Here is a 24,958-nt window from a genome sequence, read left to right as displayed (position 1 = left end):
AGGGGGGCGGGGGAGGACCCTTTCCTTTGCCATCTCTGCTGACCAGCCCCTGTGTTGCCAAGGGTTTCTAAGCAGGAAAAAGTCGGAGCATACCTTAGATCCTATCTTGCATGCACTCGCATGCATATTTGCCACTGGCCCAGCTGGAAAAGTTATTGAAAGACAACTCAGGAGTTTCCAAAGGCAGAGCAACTGGGACCTTCCTCGCAGTTGCAGCACTGCAGACACCCACAAAGAGAAAAATGGCATCTGACCTCGCTGACTTTGAGCATTTCAGAGTGCCAGACTGGCAGTCCACCAACAAAGGGGAATGCCTGGGAGAGATGAGCCCTACGGCCAACACCCTTTGCTTGAGGCTTAGGGGACACAGGGCTGGCCATTGACACAGCTCTGTCCTCCAACAGTTTGGCCTTTTGCTCCATTTCCCCCACTCGCACCCAAGTCGGTAGTGCCTTGACAGCTACTTCCGTCTGCCTAAGGACAGGGACGTCCCATTCAACGTTTCCGAGCAGGAATCTGAACCCTATGCAGTGGTACCTTGGTTCTCAAATGCCTTGGTACTCAAACAACTTGGAACCCAAAACACTGCAAACCCGTAAGTAAGTGTTCCAGTTTTCAAACTTTTTTTGGAAGCCGAACATGCTCCGTTTTGAGTGACACACTTCCGTTTTGAGTGTTACGCCGAGGTCTGTCTTTTTTTGCTATTTGTTTTGCGTTTTTGTTTTTGCGGTTCTTTTTTGTTTTGATTCATGATTGTGTAACTGCAGTACATTGTTTATTGCTTTCATTTTATGGATCAATGGTCTTGTTAGACAGTCAAAATCATGTTAAATTGCTGTTTTAAGGGTTGTTTATAAAAGTCTGGAACAAATTAATCCATTTTGCATCACTTTCTATGGGGAAGCGTGCCTTGGTTTTGGAAAGCTTTGGTTTTGGAACGGACTTGTGCATTGGATTAAGTTTGAGAACCAAGTGCCACTGTATCGGGAAAGCTTCTGAATGTGCTCTCAGGCTGCATGTAGAATCATAAAATTGTAGAAATGGTAGGGACAACGAAAAACCCCGCCCCGGAGATTAATAGCCAGTCATGCTCTACTGACTGAGCTAGGCTGGTGAACCCGCAGCCCCTTTTGTGTGTGTGTTTTTGCTGTCCTTCCCCCCTCCTGCTCCCAACCATTCCTCCCACCAATCAGCCTCAATTAAACTCGGGCTTCAGCAAATGTACATTAGCAAGCTGTACCCGAGTGTAACGTACAGGCTGCACATAGCTTATCAATGAATCACTTTTTCCTGATGTAGGTTTCCAAGGAAGCCACTTGGGAGAGGGTGAATGGGGAAGGAGTGGGCCGTGTGTGTGTGTGTGTGTGTGTGTGCAGTGCAGGGACTGCCTTGGCCCAAGTCCAGCGAGCTCGCGAATGACGGCAAGAGGCGGCACGGTTTGTCCCGTTCACGCAACAGGTTGTTAAATAACAGTAATAATAAAGGCTAAGTGCCTCCTTTTTGTCCAGTCCCAACGCAGAGAGGGACTGGTTCCAGCTGGCAGAGCTGCAAACCCAGGATTGAACAAGATGTATCTACAGAGACACACACACTTGCTTTCCTCCTGCCCTCTTCCTCACTCTCTGTTATCTCTGTTTGGAAATATCTCTCTCTCTCTCTCTCTCTCACACACACACACACACACACAGAGAGAGAGAGAGAGAGAGAGAGAGAGAGAGAGAGAGAGAGATTTCCAAACAGAGATAACAGAGAGAGAGAGGAGCTTATTTGCAATGGGAACTTAAAAAGGGATCGAGAGGACAAGGGGAAACCCTTTATGAGAAAAGGGGGGCTGTCCCAGGAGGCTGTCCAGGTTCCCATTATTTAGGGGTGGCACAATTGTAGATGCTTGGCAGGTCTAACGTAACAAACCTGCTTCTCCAAAGATCAGATTTTTATTTTTTTGGGCGATAAGGAAAGTGACAAAATTCTCCCCTCCTCTCCCTTAAAACAAACCCCCATCTGCACAATAGGTTTAAAGCGGTATCATACCACTTTAAACAGCTGTGGCTTACACACAGAGCTACAATTCTCACAGTGGTTTAGCAATAAATCCCTCCTCCCAGGGAACTCTGGGAATTGTGGCTCTGTGAAGGGAGTGTGGGGGGGTCTCCTAACAGCTGTCGGCACCCGTCACAAACTACATTTCCCAGGATTCTTTGGGGGAAGTTGATTGTTTAAAGTGGTATGACACTACTTTTAAAAATTAAAGTGCGGGTGAGGTCTGTGTGAATGCTCATTCTATCGCCAGCATGGTCTGAACTCCCTGAAAAGCAAATCAGGATGAATAGTCAATATTCACCTCCCATCTCTAATCCCTGGAGATGGAGGTTAATTGGGAGGAGGGAAGTAGAGGACAGGCCCCTACAGAGTCTATGCAATAATTTGCAACTGGCTCGTGCTGGGCTGAAGCTTGCAAGCTGCAAGCATAATCTTCAGAATAATGTTATTAAGATTATTATCATTACTGGCCGGCACTCCAGCCCACCGGGAAATTCAAGCTCTCCCCCTGCCACCTGGAGGGAGCCAGGCAAACCTGGGGGCTTCAGGTCAGCCCTGGAGGTCTGGCAATCCCACAGGGAATCCATCTGGAGTGGATTCTGTTGCACGGGAAAGCTGTGTCAGAAACACTGCTCAGAGATTGTGCCCATGACACAACGCACACAGCTGCGCTGTAGGCTGGAACTGGTGAAAACCAAAGAAAACTGAGGTGTTTTCAGAGAGGCTGAAACTAGGGATAGAGATGTGAAGGCCCAGAAAAAACCCGGAAAAATTCGGGAGGGAAATGGTTTTTTCCCGTTTTCCCCTGAAGCCTTTTTTGTTTTTTTCCCCCAAAAAATTGAAACATTGAAAAAAAAAATACTGTGGAGAGGAAATATGAATAATTGTTACTTCTGGATTTTAAAAAAATTGTTTTGTGCAGTTTTTTGTGGGTTTTTTTGTTCCACATAAACTAGTAAACAGTTCAGGAGATTGTTGCTCCATTTGTTACAAATACAAATAAATATTATTTTAAAAGAAAATTCTGTTTGTAATAATTGTTTGGATACACTATATATTTAATATGCTACGGTAGTTGTGATAATTTTATGCCCATTAAAATTGCCCATAGTTATATTTTATAACTAAAGTAACAGAATGACTTTCAATCTGGAAAAGAAAAAAAATAAGTGCTAATGCAGCATTTTTTTCAATTTTTCCGAAAATTTCTGTCCCCCCCCAAAACATGGGTTTTTTCCCCGAGCTTCAAAATTTCCAGAAATTTTACATCTCTAGGGATTTCTAACCAGAACTTCCCAGCATCTTGGGTGATGCTTTTTACTGGCAGTGAGATGAAGTGGCAGGGCTTCCTTTGTGCCTTTGTCAGGCTTCTGTTAAATGCATAGGCACAGGGGACTTCCGGTCCGTCGCGTCGGCAAAGAAGGACGCAGGGACTTCGCGCTCCGAAGTCCCTGGCCTCGCGGAGGGGGGGGGAAGTCCGCAGAGCGAGCGGACTCCCCACAAGAGCACCGGGAAGGGCGTCCCAGTGACTGAAGCGCCCAGCAGCTGCTCCGTTCGCGGCTCCTTCGCTGCCCGAGAGCTCAGTAGAGCGATCGAGAGCCAGCGGAGTGGAGCCGTGGGAGCCATTTTGGGATCCAACTTACCTCCTAGAAGCGAAGCTCCGAGTCCTCACCCGGCAAGCGGCGGATTCTCCCAAGAAATAAAAGATTTGATCAAAGTAAGTGAAAATCTTCATTTGGACTTGTGGATTTTAAAAATAATAATTCGGAAAACAGGGAGAGATTCAAAAACGGGAGTCGATCTCTTCCTAATGGTCAATCAAGAGGCGTATCAAATATTCCAAAGCCGAAAGGGATACTTTGTTTTTCTGTATCCGAAAGAAACAATTTTTTCACCCCTTCTCAAACCCCGGCGCCGGCACCTCCTGAGGAACAGCAAGTGCGTTAAGGGGAAGATTTTTGACAGCTGTCAAAGCTGTCAAAACTGCTAAAAGACAAGAAAAATTTATAAAAATTCATTGGGAGTTTAACCGGCTGCAAGATCTTATTAAAAGAGAAGCATTTGGACTTAAGAGATGATTTATTGTGGAAAAGTTAAAGACAATGGAAGGAATAGCCAAGATGGAGGAAAGCGTGAGTGAATGGAAATTTCCAGTGTGCTCTGTCTCCTAATCTCCTGCCTGTTTGTGGTTAGAAGGAATGAAAACAAGGTATTCACCAAGCTTCCAAGAGGCTGTTTTGAACTATTTAGAGACTCTGATGGACATCCATAAGACATTGCAACACTCCAGTCTAACATGTTCAGAGACTTTGGTTCAAGATCAGGACTCAGAGGATAATGTTGAAAGCCAGTTTGAGATTAAAGAACAAGAAGTGGACATTGCAAAAACTGAGGTGGATTATAAAAAAGATGACTTGGAGGAAGAACAACAAGGACTTGGAAAAGAAAAAGACTGCTGCAAGGAACAACAAAATGAAATAAAGACCCAAGAAAAGAAGGCCTCTGGAGAGACTGAAATTTGGGGATGGGCAATAGAGGGAAAGGAAAGGCAGAAGGGGGGGGACAAAGGCCTGGATTTGGAAGTGGGAAAGAATTGGTGTGGGGTGAGAATTTTAGTTAAAAGGTACTTTGGTGGATGAACAACGGTTTCTGAAATCTTGGCCTGTTAAAGGAATGCTGATCCAAGGGGGGGGGGAAGGCGCCGGGAGGGGGAAGGAGAGTCAATAGATATAAAATTGAATTTTCTGGAGGGAGGTAGAAGAGTGGTTTTGGGAACAAATTTTAGATTTGTATTAACATTTTTGTGTTTAGATGAGTGTCTGGATAGAGGGCCAACTCCCCTCCTCTCTTTGCTCAGAAGCACCTAGTGGCAGGGGGTGCTCTGAGGGGGGAGGAGGGGGAGGAGGGAAGCCCAGACACAAAAATGGAACCTTTGAAGTGCTGCGCCCCGCAGGTTCCTCTTGTGGCAGGAGGGGACTTGTGGAGGGGCAGTATGAAGAAGGAGGAGGATTGAGTGAATATTATAAGGATAGATTTGGAATTGGAATAGAAAATCCGCCATAATCAATTAGAGAAGTTAAGAAAACCAGGAAGAAGAGAATCGAGGAAGTCATAATGACAATGTTAAGAAAATAAGAAGTGGGAATTTTTATTTTTATTTTTTTCTTTCTTTCTGTGTGTGTTGTGTTTTAATGTTTGTTTAAGGGTTGTGTTAAAGGAGCAGCTGGGGGAAAACCAATCCTCAGAACCCCTCCATCCCTGTCCTTTCAGTGGCAGGGAGGGGATGAGGGGGGAGGGGGAGGGGGAGGTCAAACCCAGCCTTACAATGGACCCCTCTGATTCTCAATGCCCACGGGTACTACTGGTGGCAGAAGTGGACTTGTGGATGGAGGGAAATTGGAGGGACAGATCATATATTGTGTGTTTTGTTTGTTTTGTTTCTATAAAAAAACCAATAAAAATTATTATAATAAATAAATAAATAAATGCATAGGCACAGGGACATGAAAAAAAGTTGGCAGGTTTAATTCTGCAAGGAGGCAGCTTTAATTGAGAGGGCTCTCGACAAACTGTCTTTCCTTGTCCCCTGCCTCTCCAGACGATTTATTTTATATACTGTAGAGTGGAACCTTGGTTTATGAACACCTCAGTTTACGAATTTTCGGTTTACGAACGCCACGGACCCATCTGGAACGGATTAATCCACTTTCCCTTACATTCAATAGGAAAGTTCGCTTCAGTTTATGAACGCTTCAGTTTATGAACAGACTTCCGGAACCAATTGTGTTCATAAACCGAGGTACCACTGTACTGTTCTTTCCCTTTTATAAGTTTACTCCAAATCCTGTAGCGTTGAAGGTAGTTCAGAACATAAAAGTTGTAATCCGGCTGAAATAGCTACGGTAGTTACAGATTCCTGATCAAAGAACTTGAGATAGCTTTATAGCTTGAAAGTTATGCCTGTTTACTTAGAATGCTGCTTCCAGACAAGGGCTTAACACTGCAGACAGCCTGTTCAGATATTGCAAGTTTTTTTGTTTTGTTTTTTAAACTTATTGGATTTCCTGCAGAAAGTGTAAATCAGATTAAATGTGCAAAAAAGATGGGCTGGTATTTTGATGCCAATGATGTCAGGTGCTGCAAAAACAAACAAACAAAGAATAAAACAAACCTATTTGTGTGCATGAGAAGCATTGAACCTAGGATAAAGACCGAGTTCATTGGCGCTTATGCCAAGTAGGAATGTGTACATACCCACATTTACTCTGCTCCTCTTGATGGTTTCGGTAGCTGTGTACTCCCAAGACGTTAGACACAATCCAGAACTATCCTGCGGCTTCTTGTGAAATGCTGCGTTTTGATGCATCCGCCGCCCCCAAACCAGCTTTGATCTGAATTGAGATCGGCTCAAAGACGCTGTTGTGGACAAACACATCAGACAGTGCTGATGTATACAACATCGTCGACGTCCTGTTTTCATTGGTTTAAGCAATAAAATTTACATTTTTTAAAAAACGTGCAAAACACAGCAGAGACAACAACAACCTCATGGTGTTTTAAGCCCGTAATGTTTGCAAGCCTAAGCACACAGAGGATCTTGGTGAGGTTGGACAGTTGGCAAGTTAACCAGGGTGGCCTTTGTATAAAGGGGCACACTCTCTTCTGGCGCTATCCAGATGTTTAGGACTACATGGGAGTTGCCATCCACAACATCTGGAAGGTGGCAGACCAGGGAAGGGCGCCGTGAAGTTCCACGTTCCAGTTCAACCAGAGTAACTCCTTTGGTGGCGGGGTTCTCTGCCGATGTGCTGCGCATAGTCCTCCTGTACCTGCATGGCCCAGATCCATGTGAGGATAGAAAGAAAACTGTCATTCCCCGTTCTGTGTTTGAACACTGCATGTTTGTGCTGCGCAAGCATGATTAACCTTCCCTCCTAGCACAAGTTCCTCGATGCAAATTGCCCCCCAGAGTTGCAATTAGCCATGGAAGGGGAAAACATATCGGCACCATACAGGAAGAAGCCTGTATGTTCTCCTCTCCTCAGTTTATAGGAACTGGTGTGTGTGGTTTGAATCACAAGAGTCAGCACTGGGAGAGAGAGATTTCTGGTTTGTTAATTTTTAAGCTGTGCTAAGAAGGCCTGGCGTGATCCAATCCTGAGTACTTGACGGTGCTGTGGATGCAGGCATCTCCAACAACACATCCAGTTCCGTCCTCTTTGGTATTGGGGCCGGATTCAGAATCCAGATTCACATTAAAAGAAAAAGGTTCAGCTAGACCTGAAAATGTATGCTGGTATATTCTTGGAAGTGAAAGGCTGAATTGGCCAGCTCTTCCATGTGCCATGTGTGTAAATGTGTGCAAGAGCAGACCTCCCCCTGTATCCCTAGAGATGAAATATTGCAGGGTAAACTGAAATACACACACACAAATATTTTATGCAGGCCCCCTATATGTGGGCTACCTCAAAGCAGGTGTTTTTGTTTGTTTTTAAGCACAAAGGAAACAACAGGTTTGCCTTAAGCTTTGGAGATGAGATAGGTGATCTTTATTTCCTGCTGTATATGGAATCATAGAATTGTAGAGTTGGAAGGGGCCACTAGGGTCATCTAGTCCAACCCCCAGGAATGCAGGAATCTTTTCCCCAATGTGGGGCTTGAACCCAAGACCCTGAGATCATGAGACTCCTGATCTACCAACAGAGCTACCGACGAAGCCTGGCTCAGCCTGGGCAAAAGGCAGGTAAAGTCAGCCACACAAAAAAACAGCTTTCTAGTTAACTGGTCCCTGGTAAGAGGGGGGTCGATGCTCTGCATATTTTCCTAGGAAGAAGCCCCAATGTTTGGGCTTCTGTTCCTAGCCAACGGGCACAGGCCAATGCCTTTCACTGGCATCTCTGAGGCTTGTGTGTGCTTGGTAGGAAAAGCTTGTCCGGCAGGGGCTGATGGGAGCCATAGTCCAAAAATACCTGGAGGGCTCCAAGGCAGCAAGCTCTAAAAATCAAACAAACCCAGTGATTTTGTTAAAAACAACAATTTTGTGTGTTTTAATTTAATCCTATTTTTATATAAAAATGAATAAAAATTATATAAGCCTAACCACGAAAAAACACCAAAACACTACCCTATGTCTCTTTACACAGAAGCAAGTCCCACCGAGTTATATGACACTTGCTCTCAAGTAAAATGCTTATATGGGCTCATGAACAAGAATGACCATCTGCCCCAAATGCTAGTTAACTCTCTGATGGGCTTCAGGGCTCTCCATTTGGAAGCTGGCTTGGGCTGAAACCAGTAAAACTTACTTCCGAGTAAATTCGATGCAACCCAGCAGAAAATGGAGTGGCGGTGGGGTTTTTTGTAGGTACATCATGTACTTATAATCCTCCCCGCCCCCTCCAATTCCCCTTCTGCAGTCCCGTGCAAACGCTGCGTTTTACTGGAAAGTAAATCCCGCGAGCGCTGAGCACATCCAAACTGCGCCCAGCTTCGCAGCCACTCAGCAACTCCGGCCGAAGCGCGCACGTGCACCCACACGCACACGCAGCGGGCGCCTTCCCCAGTTCACGTGTGAATCCGCACACAGCAGCAGCAGCAGGCGCCGCTCCACCAATCCGGGCGCTTTTTTCCCGGGGAAAAAGGAGGGAGGCGACGGGGCAGCTCGTCTGCTCCTGCGCCTCCTCCCTGGCGCTGGGTTAGACGGGGGGAAGGAAGGAGGGCGGGCCGGGAGGAAGCGGCGTGTGGGCTGGGAGCGGGCCGGGCTCTGGCTCGCTGTCTCTGGCTGAGGCTCCCTTGTCACCGCCTGCGTCAGAGCGCAGGAGTTTTCCACTGACGAAAAAGGGCAGCGCAGCAGCTGAGCCGGGAAGGAGGAGGAGCGACGGCGGCGGCGGCAGAGCAGTTCAGCGCCAGGCACAGCCAGCCAGCCAGTCTCTCTGCAGCCTCGGACGCAGCAGCAGCCGCTGCCGCCAGTCTCGACGGCGATGCAAGCCTGAGCGGCGCCGTCTCGTCCTCCTGCTCCTCCTCCTCTTTCTCCAGCCGAGCCTCCTTCCTCCGAAGCCGGCTTGCCTTCCTTCCCCGCCGCCGTCCGAGGAGACCCCAGCGGCGCCGGTGAGTGTCTGCGTCCGCTCGGCTGGCCGCCGCCGTCGGGGCCCGCGCTGCGCTGCGCTCTCGGGGGTTAGAGTGCCAGCGGTGGGGTGAGGGGGGACGGCGGTGGGGTTGGGGTCTGTGCGTACCGGGGGGCGTGTTCCCGCGGGGTACTAACTTAAAGGCGAGGGGCGATAACGAGACTGGCGACTGCCCCCACCCCGGCGGCTGCAGTCGTTGGATAAAGGGAGAGGGGGCGCTAGAGAGGCGGGAGTTGGGGCTCGTCCAGGTTGGATGGCGGGCGCGGAGAGCTTCGGTTTAGGGAGCCCGACAGGGGGCGCCCTGGAGACTGGGGGTGGGAGGGGGGCAGATTCATAGAGCGCCGGCCGGGGCTCTCCGTTTGGGGGTGTGTGGAATCGGGACCTTTGACTATGATGTACGGGAGCAGTTCTTGGCCAGGGTAGAAAATGAGGTTGAATTAAAATGAAACGGAGTTAAGTCGGGGTTGGAAAACCAGACATCGGAGCGGGCGGAGGAGCGAGGGTCATTGGGGAGGCGATGCCCAGCCTGTAGGGGGCGCTGTAGAGCGGGCGAAAGAGGCGGCTCGATGAGTTCCGAGGGTCGGAAGGGGACGCGCAGTAAATGGTGCGCCGAGGCGCGTAGCTGGGTCTGGGGGACGGGAAAGTGGCTCGCCTCTGGCTGTCACACCTCCGATCGTGTTAAGTGGGCTCTTCCGGAGGCATTTCGCCCCCTTAGGAGGAGTAGAAGCCGAGCTGTACTCACGACGCACGTCGAGGTTCTTTGCAGTCGAGGCGCTGACTTCTCCCGGCTGGGGATCTGGGGAGCGCCTCTCCTTCCTTTCCTTTCCTTGTCTAGTGGCAGCCTGGATCGTATCCTGATTTCCCCCCCCCCCAATCCCACCCCCGCCACGATCTTACTCCTCGGTTCTCTCCTTGCACCTGATCTCTGCTGAGGCGCCTGCGGTTTCGATTCCTGCCGCTCATGTTGATCTGGCCACCGTGTGTTTATTATAACCTCGACTCTTTCGAGAAGCTGTTTAGGGAGCCAACGCCGCGCTTTCTTCCTACCACCCCCCCCCTCTTTAAGGTCCTGGAGTGATGGGTTGTAAAACAGTTCAAAAGAAGTTAATTGAGTTGCCCAAATTCTCCAGCCCTGGGAGATAATGATATTTGGCTCCTCGCTGGGCTATCTCTTAAGGGACTGGCAACATCTCTCCCTGGGGCGATCTTAGCAAAGAATGTGAGGCAGATTGTGTTCAACAGCAACAACCCAAAAACAAGAATGCCAGGTACTATATTATAAAATGTGTTGTTTCTTGGTCTCAGTCTTCCTGGAACCAGAGAGAGAGAGAGAGAGAGAGAGAGAGAGAGAGAGAGAGAGAGAGAGAATCCACCATTGTGGAAACAACCCCCACTTTTGGAAAACGTAACTAGTTTTGGAATTTTTGTTTTCCATGTTCTCAGGATTTTCTTTCTTACAGTTCCCCCCCACCCAAGTTTGTTGTCATCATTCCTTCCTCCTCCTCCTGTGTCATAGTTACGCTGGGAAAATACTGTGCTTTAGCAGGAGTTTGATGCCAGGGGTGTGACTCACACGCAGCACTTAAATATAGGTTCTTGGGGTTTTCTTTGAAACATCACAGTTGCTTGTCAATGGCATTGCATCAACAGCAGCCTGTCTGGTTTGCATCACTGAATAACGTAGTTGGAATTCAAAGCCGTGTCATAGCAGTGTTTTCCAAATGTCTCGCGATGGAGGCACGCACTCCCCCACCCCCCTCAAATTAAAACTGGACGCTCTGTGCTCACAAACACACTCGGAAGCTAAATCTTGTTCCCATGTAACACCCCCCCCCTTGCTGTTCAGCACAAGCCACTCCAGGGAACAGCTCCAGGGCAAGCACTCATCCAGAGACACAGCAGGCAACCTCCTTCTGGGGGCTTGTGGCCAATTCTACTACGCCTCTGTGTTGGGAGTGATTGAATGGTCTGAATGCACACGGTGCAGAGCCACAGTAGCATTTCCACCCATCAGAGGCAAGGTCAGAACAGGGCATCATTCAGTGATGTGGCAGGCAGACTCTTTTTTTTGTGGGTGGCAAACTGTATTCCTGCATTGCAGGCGATTGGACTAGATGACCCCTGGGTCCCTTCCAATTCTACAATTCTGTGGAAATTAACATTTCTTTCGCAGCATATTAGTATGCCCTGGTTCAGCAGACAGTAGGATTACGTGCATCGGGTTCATATCCCCTGGTCATAGTTGTTTCTTATGAAGTTAATTACCCTTTTGTCACAAATGCATATTGTTGTCGCAGCAAGGGAAAAGCTCACACTTGAGCTGCACATAGTCGCTCTTCAACTTCTAAGTAGATTGTGCAGAAGTTAAAATGTAGCTGCAAATGCTTGATCTTAGTTTTGCTGTTGATGCTGCTGTGATGGGCTCTTCTCCTTTTGTGGTAGCTTGCAGAGTTTTGGGCTGTGTACTTACGAGGGCCCAAGTCCATTGAACTTGGAATAATGTACTGTAACTCCTTGTAAATATGCATTGGGCAGGGCCGCCCAGCTGTCCTGAGGTATGCACTCGTTTTTTTTCTTCTGCGGCCTTTTGCGATGTGCTAAGTGACTCATTTATGACACCCTTAGCTTTTCTGCATCTCTGAGGACGCGTGACTCTTCCTGCCTGTCAGAGCTCTGCACAGCCTGGAAGTTTGCATCCTTGGATGGGAGCAGAACCAGACAAAGAAGGCTGCCGTCGCCGCCTCCTTTTCTTGCTTCTCTGCATTTCTCGCTCTCCTAGACCAAGAAAGCAATAGCAGTTTCTGTTCCGGTTGCTGTTTGATGAAGGAGCCACGGGGAAGCTGCTTTTTCTTTCCCTTGCAGCCACAGCAACCCCTACTGGTGCAAAGGCAGGACTGATCAGGAGGAGTTTTCTTGGTGAAACTCCGGTGGGTGGGAGAGAGAGAGGCAGACTGGAGACCAGAGAAGGATGTGGGCTCATGTTTTCACTTGCCTTCTTAAAGCCTTGAATAATAATAATAATAATAATAATAATAATAATAATAATAATAATAATAATAAACCTGTGGAAGCCCCTGCTTCTGCCGTACTGCCAATTTTGCTGCACTGTAACTCTCAAAATCCCTAACCATGGTTAAAGGTAAAGGACACCTGGACGGTTAAGTCCAGTCAAAGGCGACTAGGGGGTTGTGGCGCTCGTCTCGCTTTCAGGCCAAGGGAGCCGGCGTTTGTCCACAGACAGCTTTCCGGGTCATGTGGCCAGCAGGACTAAACTGCTTCTAGTGCAATGGAACACTGTGACGGAAGCCAGAGCGCACGGAAATGCCGTTTACCTTCCCGCCACAGTGGTACCTAGTTATCTACTTGCACTGGTATGCTTTCAAACTACTAGGTTGGCAGGAGCTGGGACAGAGCAGCGGGAGGTCACCCTGTTGCGTGGATTCGAACTGCTGACTTTCCGATCAGCAAGCCCAAGAGGCTCAGTGGTTTAGACCACAGCGCCATGAACAACATTTGGAGTGTCTATAGGTTCCTCTTTCTCTTTCTCCGTCTTTATTTTTGCATGTATACCCCACCTGTCCTCCAAGGCGCTCAAGGTTAGCCCATTTTATCCTCACAGCAACCCTGTGAGGTAGGCTAGTCTAAGAGACCGCGACTGGTCTCACCCAGTGAGCTTTGTGGCTGAGTGGGGGTTCGAACCCTGGTGGTCTCCTGCGTGGTAGTCCAACACTCTCACTCAGTGGTTCCCAAACTTCCCCCCCCTCTGGGTCGCACTTTCAAATTGCGCCACACCAATTTATTTTTTTTATAAGGCGTTGGAAAACAAACTAGGATTGTCCTGGATATCACTTGATTCTCTTGCTCACCACACCCTTTGAGAACCACTGCTCTAACTGCTACACCACACTGTCTTTGCATGCTGGAGCAGCAGGAGCAGCCTGTGGATGATTTGGTCTCCAGCTCCCCTGCCTCATTTGCTTATTGTCAGTCCCATTCATTGCTTTAGTGTGGAAGCATTAATGGAAGCATTAATTTGCAATTATAAGGGGGGATTATTATTATTATTATTTTAAAGCAAGCTTTTTCTTTCCAAGTGCCCTCATTGCCTTCCCCATCGAGGAATATAATATGCTGGAGGGAAGAACGGTTAACACTGTTCCCTCTCGAGTTACGAGCGCACACCCTTTTGGCATCTGTTGCTGCAGAAAACATGTCTATGTTGGGATGAAGGCATTGTCCGTTTGGCTGAGGGTTCCCCAATGGTGCACAGAGCGGAGGGGGGGGACTTAAGTTGGAGCAGCAAGCAGGAGATATTGATTATGTCTATTAGGGAACGAATGGTCTGTTGTTGTGTAGCAGAGTCAATTTGCAAAGCCGTTCACGAGCGCCTGCCCCTCCCCACTCTGCCCTGTGAGGGCTGTTCCCATTTTACAGGGAGTAGAATAGAGGCTGAGACTGGGTGGCAGAGTCTTGTAGACTGTCCACAGCAGAGGAGTGGACTCTCGAACCCAAGTCTGCCTCCGATCCAAGTTTCCCCTCCTTCCCCGCAATCTCAGAGGACTCACTATTTCTCTTGACAATCGATGTTGGTGTGGTGGTTTAGAGCATGATTGGAATGTTGCTATTCCAGATCTCAGCCCAGAAATCAACTTGGAATCATTGAATCCTGGAGTTGGAAGGGACCTTGAGGGGTCATCTAGACCAACCCCCTGCAAGGCAGGAACCTCAGCTAAAGCCATCTGACCTCTGCTTAAAAGCCCTCCAGGGAAGGAGAGTTCACAACCACCTGAGGGAGTCTGTTCCTAGTCAAACAGCTCTTACTGTCACAAAATTCTTCCTGATGTTTAGTTGGAATCTCCTTTCTTGTAACTTGAAACCATTGGTTCGAGTCCTACCCTCCAGAGCAGGAGAAAACAAGCTTTCTCCATCTTCCATGTGACAACCCTTGAGATATTTGAAGATGGCCATTAATTCTCCTCTCAGTCGCCTCTTTTCCAGGCTAAAGATGCCCAGCTTCCTCAACAGTTCCTCATAAAGCTCAATTTCCAGACCCTTGATCATTTTGATTGCCTTTATTTGTAAACACTCCAGCTTGTCAACATCCTTCTTAAATTTTGGCGCCCGCTGCAGATTCTTCTCCTTCTTATACTCCACCTGCCCGATTGCTTTTCAGTTTTTTGTTTTTTTTTTCTGGAAGGGAAGTAGTGAATCTCATTCAGATTCAGGGACTTAACTGAGGCATGCAGTAAGTAGACGGTTAGACCCCCCCCCCTCAGTCTTCCTGCATTATTAAGAGCAGGAGGCCGACGCGTCAGAGGTAAAACAGAGTGTACCCACCAGAGGACAAACAAGGTAACCGGCTCTGCATTATTCATCAGGTGTAATCAAATAGAGGATTTGCCTAGACACCGAGGGCAGTTTGTGCCTTTTGTCTTCCGTACGCGAAGCTCCCCGCTTGAATTTGATTTAAAAGAATTAACAACCAAGTCACTTGCTTCTGCTGCCGGCATCTTTTAACACGGCCGTTCGCCTTTATCAATAAAGTTGAGGGTTGGATCACACAGGAGCCTGCAAACCACCGCCATGCCTTTCTCTGTGTAAACAGAAGCCTCTGGATGACGGTAGTGGCTCCCGGGAGTTGTTGATTCATAAATCCAGTGCAGGTGGAGAGATGAGTAGGCAAGAAGGGTGGCACTGGGGAAACTGCAGAGAGGGGTGGAGTGTTAGAACCAGGGGCTGCTCTAGGTGTGAGCACCCTGGGGTGCCTGCGAACTGGCTCAGGAAATGGAAAGGGTCAATTCCTTCTCAAATGCAGGCAGATCAAACTGTAGCCCGGGGGCTTTGTGTGCAAGGTAAACACACAAGCAGGCACTCACTAGGTTTTGCAAAACATCTAGCTCTCTGTTGCCTGAAGGGCTTCATTTGGGAGCTTATGGTCCTGTCCCCCCTCCCAGTTTTCTGCCAGGAAAACTGAGGTGTCTAAGTTGCTGGAGCCATGAGTACCTGTTGCACCTCTTCGGCTGTTAAGCTTGATGCCTCTTAAGTCCTGCAGCAAGAAAAGCTGGATCCTGTGACCTGAATGAATTATGGAAATGAAAGCAAATTAGCATCGACACTCTTTGCATAATGCATTCTGCTTCAGTGATTCAAGAGGGAGGGGTGGAGTGTCAAGAGAGTGAACCCTGTCGGCCAGAAATTCCTGAACAAAAAGCCTTTCCTTTCTGAGATTTCGCCGGGTATTGCTAGAAACTTCATTTCCTGTTTTGATGAAAGCTGGGGTTCCCAGGAAGTTGAATTCTGATCCTGATAAACCGAAACCCTGTGCTTCCTTGCATAGGTCTATAGGGTCCCGAAGTGTTTTTTCAGGTTTGGTTTTTTGCCAGATTTCGAAAGGGGGAGATTTATCCTAGTGCCTGCGGCTGGTTGCAGAGAAAGCTTTGAGGTCTTGTAGGAAGAGGTGCTGAGTGTTCCCAATGCAGAGAGCAAGTTTTAAAATGGCATTAATGTCACATGGCATCTTAAGCTTGTTCTATGGTTGTAAGTATGTCCTCCCTCCTTATTTTTGCATTGGCACAGCCTGCAACCAAGGAGCAGGGGGCTCCAAGAGAAAGAAGCAGTACGTTCCTTTGCTAAGTTACAAATCTTGTTTACTGGTCACCTAGAAGTTTTCCATCCTCGCCACAGGCAACCAGAAGTCCAGTTTGTTGCTCCCACCTTCCTTCCTTCCTTCCTTCCTTCCTTCCTTCCTTCCTTCCTTCCTTCCTTCCTTTGCAAAACTAGATAAGCAATTCCTGCCTTTAAAAAAACAACGACATAGCAAATTTGTGCACCCATACAGCTTAATATTTATACGCCATCCTTCCTGCAGTGAGATCACGATGGGTAAATGTCTAAGGACTACTGCAGGTTATTTCGTCAAGAGCCCTGAGAGTAAGGTGGATGAGCTGAGTGTGTAACTGGTGGAGATTTGAAGTTACTGTTATTTGTTAAATTTATACCCCACTTTTTCTGCAAGGAGCTCAAAGTGGCCTACAGCTCTTCCCACTCCCCAGTCTAACCTGACAATAATCCTGGAGGGTAGGCTAAGCTAAGAGCGAGTGACCGGCTCAAGGCGACCCAGTGAGTTTCATGGCCGAGTGGGAATATGAACCCTGCTCTCCCAGGTCCTAGTCGGGCGCTCTAACCCAGTGTTTCTCAACCAGTGTGCCTCCAGATGTTTTGGGACTACAATTCCCATCATTCCTGACCACTGGTCTTGCTAGCTAGGGATGATGGGAGTTGTAGTCCCAAAACATCTGGAGGCACACTGGTTGAGAAACACTGCTCTAACCATTACACCACACTGCTTCTCCTGCGCCTAAACAGTAAGAGCTGTTCGACAATGGAACGGACTCCCTCGGAATGTGGTGGACTCTCCTTCCCTGGAGGTTTCTAAGCAGAGATTGGGTGGCCACCTGTCATGGATGCTTTAGCTGAGATTCCTGCATTGCAGGGGGTTGGACTAGATGACCCGGGCGGGGTACCTTCCAACTGTACAATTCTATGATTCTGTGAAACCTAGCACCTGGACCGCAACAGCACCCTGTCTCCCTTTCCGAGCCCTAACTGGGCACTTGCCATCTTTATTTGTTCTAACGATGCTCAGATGATCGATCCGCCCCTTCCAAGTCGCCTGGCGTGGTCGTGTGACTCCCATTCGTCTCGGCAGGGCCTGTGCCAGGGAGCCTCTGCGAGGATTGCGCCCTGTGTGACTGTGGCATGCTGCTGAATTACCCCCATGAGCTGTTTTCTCTCGTGGTGCGTGTTCTCATCGCGGCTTCTCCTGAGCACTCGGTCAGTCTCCCTGGACAAAAGGCTGCCTGCATTTTCTGGCGGGTGGGGTTGGTTGTCTCACCGACTGATTCATGCTTTTTTATTCTGGGATGTGAAACGTACGTGTGCTTCCTAGCCTTTGCTGTCCCAAGTCTATTTTTAGCAGCAGAGAGAGATTATGAAACCTTATAGTCGGCTTAAGTTAACAAAAAAGAAAAAGGGGGAAAAAAGGAACCGCTTGAAGGAGCGGGAACCCCAATTGACTGTTTCTTGAAATAAGGTTGCTGAGTCTCTTTCTTAAAGTCCAGCTGTGCGCAAAGGGGACTTCTTGAATCTAGCCTCTTCTGCGCAGTCATTTCTGGTGGTTTCCCAGTGTGGTATCTAAGTGGGAAATCACAGGGTGAAGGTAGGAAAAAAGTAACTTTACTGCTGTGGAAATCCCCCCCCCCTTTTCCTAGCATGCACACACACACATACAAAGTATTATATGAAGTAGCTTGGAATATTTTTAAAGGAAAGCCCCAGAATTATTCCATCTCTCTCCTTTTAATGTGTAGCTCCAGTGTGGTATTTCAGGCCTGGAAAGAATATCTTACATTCGCGGGCACCAGCATCACATTTCTAGGTGTGCAAGCAGGTGGAGAACATTTTTTTAAAAACAAATACTTGCATGACGCACACGCTGAATCATTGGTCTATGAATATGTCAAGAGAAGCTTTTCGGTATCACACCTCTCCCCTGTCCACCTATGGTGAGTCGGTAGTACCTCCAGGTAACCAGGAAAGGAAGCTTCTTTCTTTTTAATTGGAAAAAGGTGGCCTTTTTGTGTGTGGGCTACATTGCAAGGTTGGCAAAGATGGCTGCTGGAAACTTTCCAGTGGCTGCCTAGTTTGGTTTTGAAAAATGAGAGTTGGGGGACGACCATCCCACCTTCCCTCCCCACAGAACCCCAAATGCACAGCTTTGCAGGTAGGGTTGTCCTCACCTGGACTGCCGGATTGAGCCCAGGGCTCTCCAGTGGCCAATCCCCAATGCCAGTTGACCAGAGCGGGCAGGTGGAATTCTGTCCTGGCCCCAAAGGGAACAGACGAGGCCAGACTATTGCTTCAGCTCCCCCAGTGCTGTCTAGAAACTGGTATGTAGAGAGAGGTTTGCCCCATCCCGTGTCCACATCCAGGGTTTGAACCTTTTGCATGCGTGGTCTGGCTCTCGTACACAAACCTCACAAGCCAGGGCCCGGTGTTTGAAATCGACCACTTGTGACCAAGCAAAGATGCCTGGGCGATCGGGGCTGTTTCTGCACCCAAGCAACACATCCTGTAGGATTCTGCCCCTTATATTTTACGTACCTGTGCAATCGGAATGAATTTCAGGAACCAAAATGTTGTCTCTGTGCAGCCTGAGCAGGAGCAGTCACTGTTAAGAAAAAGAGGTCGGGAATGGCCAAGATATATATGCGGAATGTCCCTAGAACAAGTGACTTTGCTTCTTTAAGCTCTGAGTTATTCACTGAACTCAAGGTGGTCCTCTGTCTGAACTAGCCAGATGTTTTAACTGAGAATCAATCGCGGTCAGTCCATCGTTTGAAAAATAAGACACCAGAGCCGCCTTACCCCAAAATGGCAACTAGGAATTCCGTTTTGGCAACTGCAACCTTGGGGTCTGGGGACTTCTATTTCAGTGTATCTGAAGAAGTGTGCATGCACACGAAAGCTCATACCAAAATAAAAACTTAAGGTGCTGCTGGAAGGAATTTTTTTGAATTTTGTTTCGACTTGGTTTATCAACTTTATAAGGAACTATTTGGTGCCTAGCTTTATATATCAGCTTCTGCCATTGCAAGCAGTCCGCCCTCGAGAGAGAATTCTCTTAATCCCCTGAACGTTTTCTTCGAGTGTGTTCTTGAAAGTGGTCCGTTCTCCCCCCCCCCCCACCGCCGCCCCACTTCAGGAAACTGAGTGCTGTTATTTATGGCACCAGGCTCTGAAAATAGCTCCCATGTAGGTGGGTGTTAACAGCCCAGAAGACTGGGGAGACGCGGGCGGGTGTTTTGGTGCCATCGACTCTGAGATCGCTTGTTTTCTCAGAGTAGCACTCTACTGTAAATCATCTCTCTCTCTCTCTCTCTCTCTCTCTCTCTCTCTCTCTCTCTGCCCAATCTGAGCACCCACACACTTGGCAGCAGCTCTGCAGACGTGAAGCCAGCTTTTGGAGAAGTTTGCTGCAGGCTTGGCGGCCTCGGTTGCAAAGGTTGCCCTGTAGTATTTTGGCTTTCCCAGAGCCCTCTGGCCAAATGCCCTTGGCTTCCGTTTTTGGCAAACAATGACCTTTACCAAATCAAGGCTGCCAGGCCTGGCAGGAGCTGACCTTGAGAGGTGGGCAAGCAGGAACCTGGAGCTCAGATGTTCTCTGAGAAGGGAGGTGGGATGTGGTTGCCCTGTGGTGAGAGGAAAGGCACTCTGCACGTGGCTCAGAGGCACCATTTTTCGGTTGCTCTGCGTGCTGCGGAAGCTGAGCCCTTTCATGTTTAAAACAGGTTTGGGGTTACGTGAGCTTAAAATCGATCCCCGTTGATGAAGCACTCTCTAAAGCAGTGTTAGAAACTCAGATAAATGAGCTAATTGCCAACCTTAAACCTGGGTTTTGGTCGCCATAATGGAAATTGTTGTTGTTTCTATAGTGCTTTATATTTTAAATCTCAAAGTGGTGTTCAATACATTAAAACAAATCCAGAGTCAAACGTATTCAAGCTCCAAGGAAGATAGTTCAGATCCATTTCTATTTTGCTTTCCCCATATTTATTTATCTACTTAATTTATATAGCTGCCCCATAGGAAGCCAGTGTGGGGTAGTGGTTAGAGTGTTGGACTAGGACAGTGATGGCGAACCTATGACAGGCGTGTCAGACGTGACACGCAGAGCCCTCACTGCTGGCACGCACCCCATTGGCCCATTTACACTGTTGTTGTTGTCCTCCCCCCCCCATTTGTTCTTCTGCTCCTCCTACAGCTTGTCTCCGCTGTTAAAACCCGGGTCCTTTTTTGTTGTTGTTGTTGCTGGTAGCCAGAGATTTGTTTTTAACCCTTTCTGTGCTGTTTTTTCTGACACTTTGGCAGACAATGATTGGGTGTAACAGCGTTCGTTTTTGAACCCGTTCTGTGATGGTTATTTGGCGCTTTGGCAGACTATGTTGGTGCTGCGTGTTAGTTCCAGCGAAGGTATTATTCGTCATTTATTTCTGTTCTCTTTCCCTCCAAAAAAAGCACAGCAGCTTTGGGGCATCCCCCCCCCAAAAAAAAATCAAAGCAACTTTCGCATCCTAAAAAAAACCTCCAAAACTCCTCCCAAAAGCTCAACAAGCTCAGCAGCTCCTCCCAAAAAGCTCAACAACTCTGGGCACTTTGTGATAAATAAGGGTTTGGGGTTTGATTAAATAGTTTTTGGTTTATTAAATACAGTTATATATTACAATTATACATTTTTGTTATTTAAACTATAAATATTGCGAAATTATGGTTCCCCCCCCCGAAGTGACACACCACCCAAGTTATGCTCAGTTTTTTTTGCGAATTTTGACACACCAAGCTCTAAAGGTTGCCCATCACTGGACTAGGACCTGGGAGGTCAGGTTCAAATCCCCGCTCAATCAGGAAACCCAAGGCCTCTTGGCCTATTTCACAGGGTCAAGCTGAACCTTTGGCCTGATCCAGTGTGCAATGGGTTTTCATTCGTCCCCCACCCCACAAGAAGCAACCTGGGCACAAGCTTCTTTATAGCTTTTCTCTGTCTGGATGCTTGGAGGTGGCCATAACTCGCCATAGGCGAGCCGCTGCTTATGCGCTTGTTCTGCTCTCCTCTGACAGAATTTGAATTCACCTCTGGGGAAGCAGAGTATGCTTTCTGTTCCCTAATCCTGCAGAAGGTGGCTTTGCTAAAATATTCTTGAGAACCGAGGGGCAAGGTGTGTGTTCATGCAGGTGGTATTGTTGTGTTTTTGTGGCCTCAGGCTCTCCTGTGAAACTTTTATATCCTGTGTTCTAGGGGTATTTACGCCTTCTGAGTGGCTTATATGAATCAGAAGCTTCCTTAGAGGCTATCTTACTCCAAAATAACTTTGTTGTCACACCCCAGAGGAGGAGCTTAGCAAGCTTGTCTCTCCCCTTTTAGCCCCATCTCCCCCCCCCCCCCTATTCCTTCCTGCACGCTTCAGAAATTTCCAGGAGAGCTAGCGGTTTCTGCTCAGTGCCTCTCTCCCCTTCCCCCCTAAAAAAAAAACTTTCCTTTTGTGTGCCACGACCTCCACCCCTCCTTTTTGAAAGCTGGATGTTCAGATCGAAGTGGAATGCACATCTGGGCTGAATATTTGTTAAGAGAGTATTCCCAGGATAACGCCAAGTTGGCTGTGCCAAAGAGGAATTCCTGCGGGTTTGATCCTCTCCGTGATGTACTTTGATTCGCTCACGTGATGTACTCCACGATGTACCCCCCTCCCAAAAAAAATGGGCTGTGGAGTGTCTTTTTGGTCAAAGAGATGAGTAACAGAGCAGAAGGCCAGAACAAAATGTCAGTTTTGGCAATTTTGCAAGGGGAGATGAGATGCAAAAATCTGTTTCTATACAATACCACGCTCAGTCTCTTCCACCCCAGCCCAACCCTTTTCTACTTTTTTTTTTTTAAAAAAAAAACACACCAGTGTTTTCCAAATTTTTAATAACTGAAAGAACTTTTAGTTTGCTCTGAATTAAGACTGGAGGTTCGGCAAAATTTGGATTGGGACAGATTAGGAGTGGGTTGAGGGAGAACTGCATTAATTTGTATTGATTGATAAAAAATGGTCTGAACACGGAATGCATTAAGGAACTGGCTGAAACTTCTGGAGATGCCGATTCCAAGGAAAGGGGGATAGATTCAGTTTTGTGGGTGGGAATAATAGGGGGTAAAAGATTTTGATAAGTTTGAATATTTTTGGGTAAAGGGTAGAGAATAGTAGATAAATAATAGCAGTGTGAAGGGTTATTAGTAATAAAGAAGTTACAATTTGGAAAAAATGTGATTTTAGAACTGGGAACTGCAAGAGTTTAGTGTATTATTTAGAACTCAAGTAGGGGGAATGAGGAAGTCCAAAATGTTTAGATTTGAAGTTATACAGTATGATTTTTTTATCCTTTTATCTTTTTCTTCTTTTTGTTTTTCTACCTTATTGTTATTGATATGTGAAGAATTTTGGGGAATAAGATTTGTGGAAACTGCCTTATATTTTTTGTATTTTTCTATTGTTCTTCCCCCCCCTTATATAAAATCCAATAAAAAATATTTTTTTTATAAAAAAAGACTGAAGGTGCTCGTGCTGTGATATCAAGCCGCACCCTGCTCCAGGGTGGTCCACTGAAATTGACGGACAGGCATATCCGTTTGGGGGTCTTCTCTGAATAATGATTAACGTTGCACATCACTGGTAGACTCCCCAATAATTTCGGTTTAAGAGCACCTTAAGAAGGGCCAATAGTTTGTTTCTGTATGAGCAGCTGTTCTAGGTGTTTCTTCGGGTCCAGTAGGGATCATACTCTCACCTGTTGCAGGTGGAGGGAGGCAGAATTGCTGCCCCCACTCCGAGAGAGGCTGAGTGGGAGGCCAGAGCAGTGGATCATGCAGAGTGGCGACGGGCCACCTCCCCTGGAAGCAAGTGCTTTCCACCCACGAGAGATGTGGTGCTTGTAGAAATCCCATTAATGATCTCGTTTCCGGGAGTGGAAAATAGGAAATCATAGACCCGTAAGAGTTGGAAGGGATACCGAGGGTCATCTAGTCCAACCCTTTGCAAGGCAGGAATCTTTTTTTCGAACCCCTGACCCTGAGAGTGCAGTTGTTGTTGTTGTTGTTGTTGTTACATGGTTTTATTCTTAAACCTACCTTCATGACCTGCGTGGAAATCTGGATTTTAGGCGTTAGATGCTGTGCCCTTTTTGGGTATCAATTGCCCAACGTTTTGGTGCCCAAATGATTTAGGAGCCCTCGAAGCTTCCAGGAGGGAATTTGGACTTTGCTCTGATCTGGTTATTCCAGTTCAGACCTGACGCAACTGGTGCCTCAGGCTGACACATGCTCTGTTATTTGCCCTCCTCTGGATTCTGCATCTGGTATATGCTTAGAAATGCCAGCTCTCTTCCTGAATGTCCAAAGCAATTCATATGTGCATTGCTGTGAGCGCTACCTGGCTGAGAGTTCACTGCTATTTTAGCCCTGGACTAGGAATAGTCTTGTTGGACTCCAGCTCCCTCCACTGGCCCTACTGGCTGAGACTAATAGGGGTTGTGCGGCCCAGGAAGATCTGGGGGGGGGGCAGGTACCAAGGATGGGGAGGGAGCAGCTGAACTGCACTTCCTTTCACGTAATGTGTGAAGTTGCCCTCTGGAAACTTTACCTGGGCACCGTTCCAGTTCAAACTAATAAAAGCAGGGGCTGGGAGGGGGGAGGCAATGGGATTGATGCCTTGAGGGGGGGGAGCAGGGGAGAAAAACCTCACTAAAAGCCTTTTCCACATTAATTACGAATAAAGCATTGCCTGATCTGTGCGTATTGTATCGACGGTGCAATAAAATTGTGGAGATCGCTTTTGGCATAGGGGCTCCTTTGCCTCTTAGCTTCTCATTCCTTTTGGAGAAGGGATATTTTTAAAACCTATCTCCATCTTTTTTTAAAAAGCAATATTGCTAGCCCTGGGCTCATGTACAGATGGCCCTGGGCCGCCTGGAGGGATTGATAAGATGTGTCTGACCATGTGCAGAGTGCCCGTCCCCGAGTAGCCGTAGTTCAGCATCATAGTTCTGAATTAAAGGGCATAGATGGGAATCGTGGCTTGGGTAAAATAAACTATCGTATTCTTGAAGCTTGCCTTTATATGCAGAAACCTGGCCAAAGCAATTGACAGCCTGCTTCCCCATCTAGGATTCGCACCATTGATCTGCCCAAGTACCGGTAACTTTTTCTGGTAGCCCGATCGGGCCTTTGGTGAAACGGATAGCTCATTTATTTAACCTTTTAAATGCTATGGGTACCCAAGGTCAGTGCCCTTTTGGTTGAGTTGCTTTTGAAGGCTTGAGTGGAACAGTTCTCCCTCGGGAGGTTGTGGACTCGGATGTTTTTAAGCAGAGGTTGGGTGGCCATCTGTCATGGATGCTATAGCTGAGTTTTTCCTGCGTTGCAGGGGGTTGGACTAGATGACCCTCGGGGTCCCTTCCAACTCTGAGGTCCTCTGATTCTATGTATCGCATTGGTGGTGTGTGTGTGTGTGTGTGATGTTTCTGCAGGGCTCGACTGCAGGTGGGTTTGGGAGGCATCTTTCCCCTACACAACACACACACACACACGCAATTCCTTGCAAGTAGAAAAGCAAGCAAGGGTTAGAACCCGCCTCCCTGCTCTGCTAGATCTTCATTTCCACACCAATAAATTTAAATAAAATGCTACCACCTTCTCATCCTCCTGCTTTTGCAATTTGTTATTATCTACTTGTTTTAGTTTGGTGCCTGGTGTGGATAAACCGGTGCGCACAGCAGCAGCACTGTTTTTGATTCACCGGGTGAGTAATAGCCTAGCTGTGATGCCTCATTTGGCTCTCCGTCTGGGCTCAGAGTAAACAAGCAGCAGGTTCAGTGGAGTTTGGGTGTTTTGAAGGGCTCGCATGAAGAAGAGGAACTCTGGGGGGAAGTCTTGTTAAGGCTTGAGAGCTTGCTCACCCAGAAATCCTGGGCAGAGGAGCCTCTCTGGGTTCCTCCAGACACACACCAGCAGGCAGCCGAGGCTTGTCGGGTAGCATTCCTGCAGCCATCCCAGGAAGCCCTTCCGCTCAAGGCTAGCCAGAGGCGTTCAGTGTTTTGTAAGGTCCTCGGTTAGAGCTGTGAGGTTGCGTGCGGTCCAACTGATAATGACCACCAAGCAAACACAGAATCGGTCTTGGCCGTCATGCTCTCAGTGTGCGCAG

At 47.7% G+C, this 24,958-nt stretch overlaps 1 protein-coding gene across 3 annotated transcripts in view; it reads left to right on the top strand.

Annotated features, from left to right (window-relative positions):
* Nucleotides 1–487: 487 nt before the first annotated feature.
* Nucleotides 488–24,958, top strand: part of CSRNP1 (cysteine and serine rich nuclear protein 1) — a 43,692-nt gene continuing 19,221 nt past the window's right edge. The window contains exon 1 of one of the 3 annotated variants that reach the window (XM_088653364.1): nt 488–599. The gene's annotated coding sequence lies outside the window, so the exon portion shown is untranslated. Of the gene's footprint in view, nt 600–8,873; nt 9,148–24,958 lie in introns of those variants that run through there. The other 2 variants (XM_088653365.1, XM_035129379.3) reach the window with 2 other exon arrangements.

Source organism: Zootoca vivipara, chromosome 11 (genome assembly GCF_965207765.1).
Source record: "Zootoca vivipara chromosome 11, rZooViv2.hap1.1, whole genome shotgun sequence".
In the NCBI taxonomy this organism is placed as follows: domain Eukaryota; kingdom Metazoa; phylum Chordata; class Lepidosauria; order Squamata; family Lacertidae; genus Zootoca; species Zootoca vivipara.
Note: the sequence above shows the minus strand (reverse complement) of the source record. Positions and strands in the feature narration are given on the sequence as shown.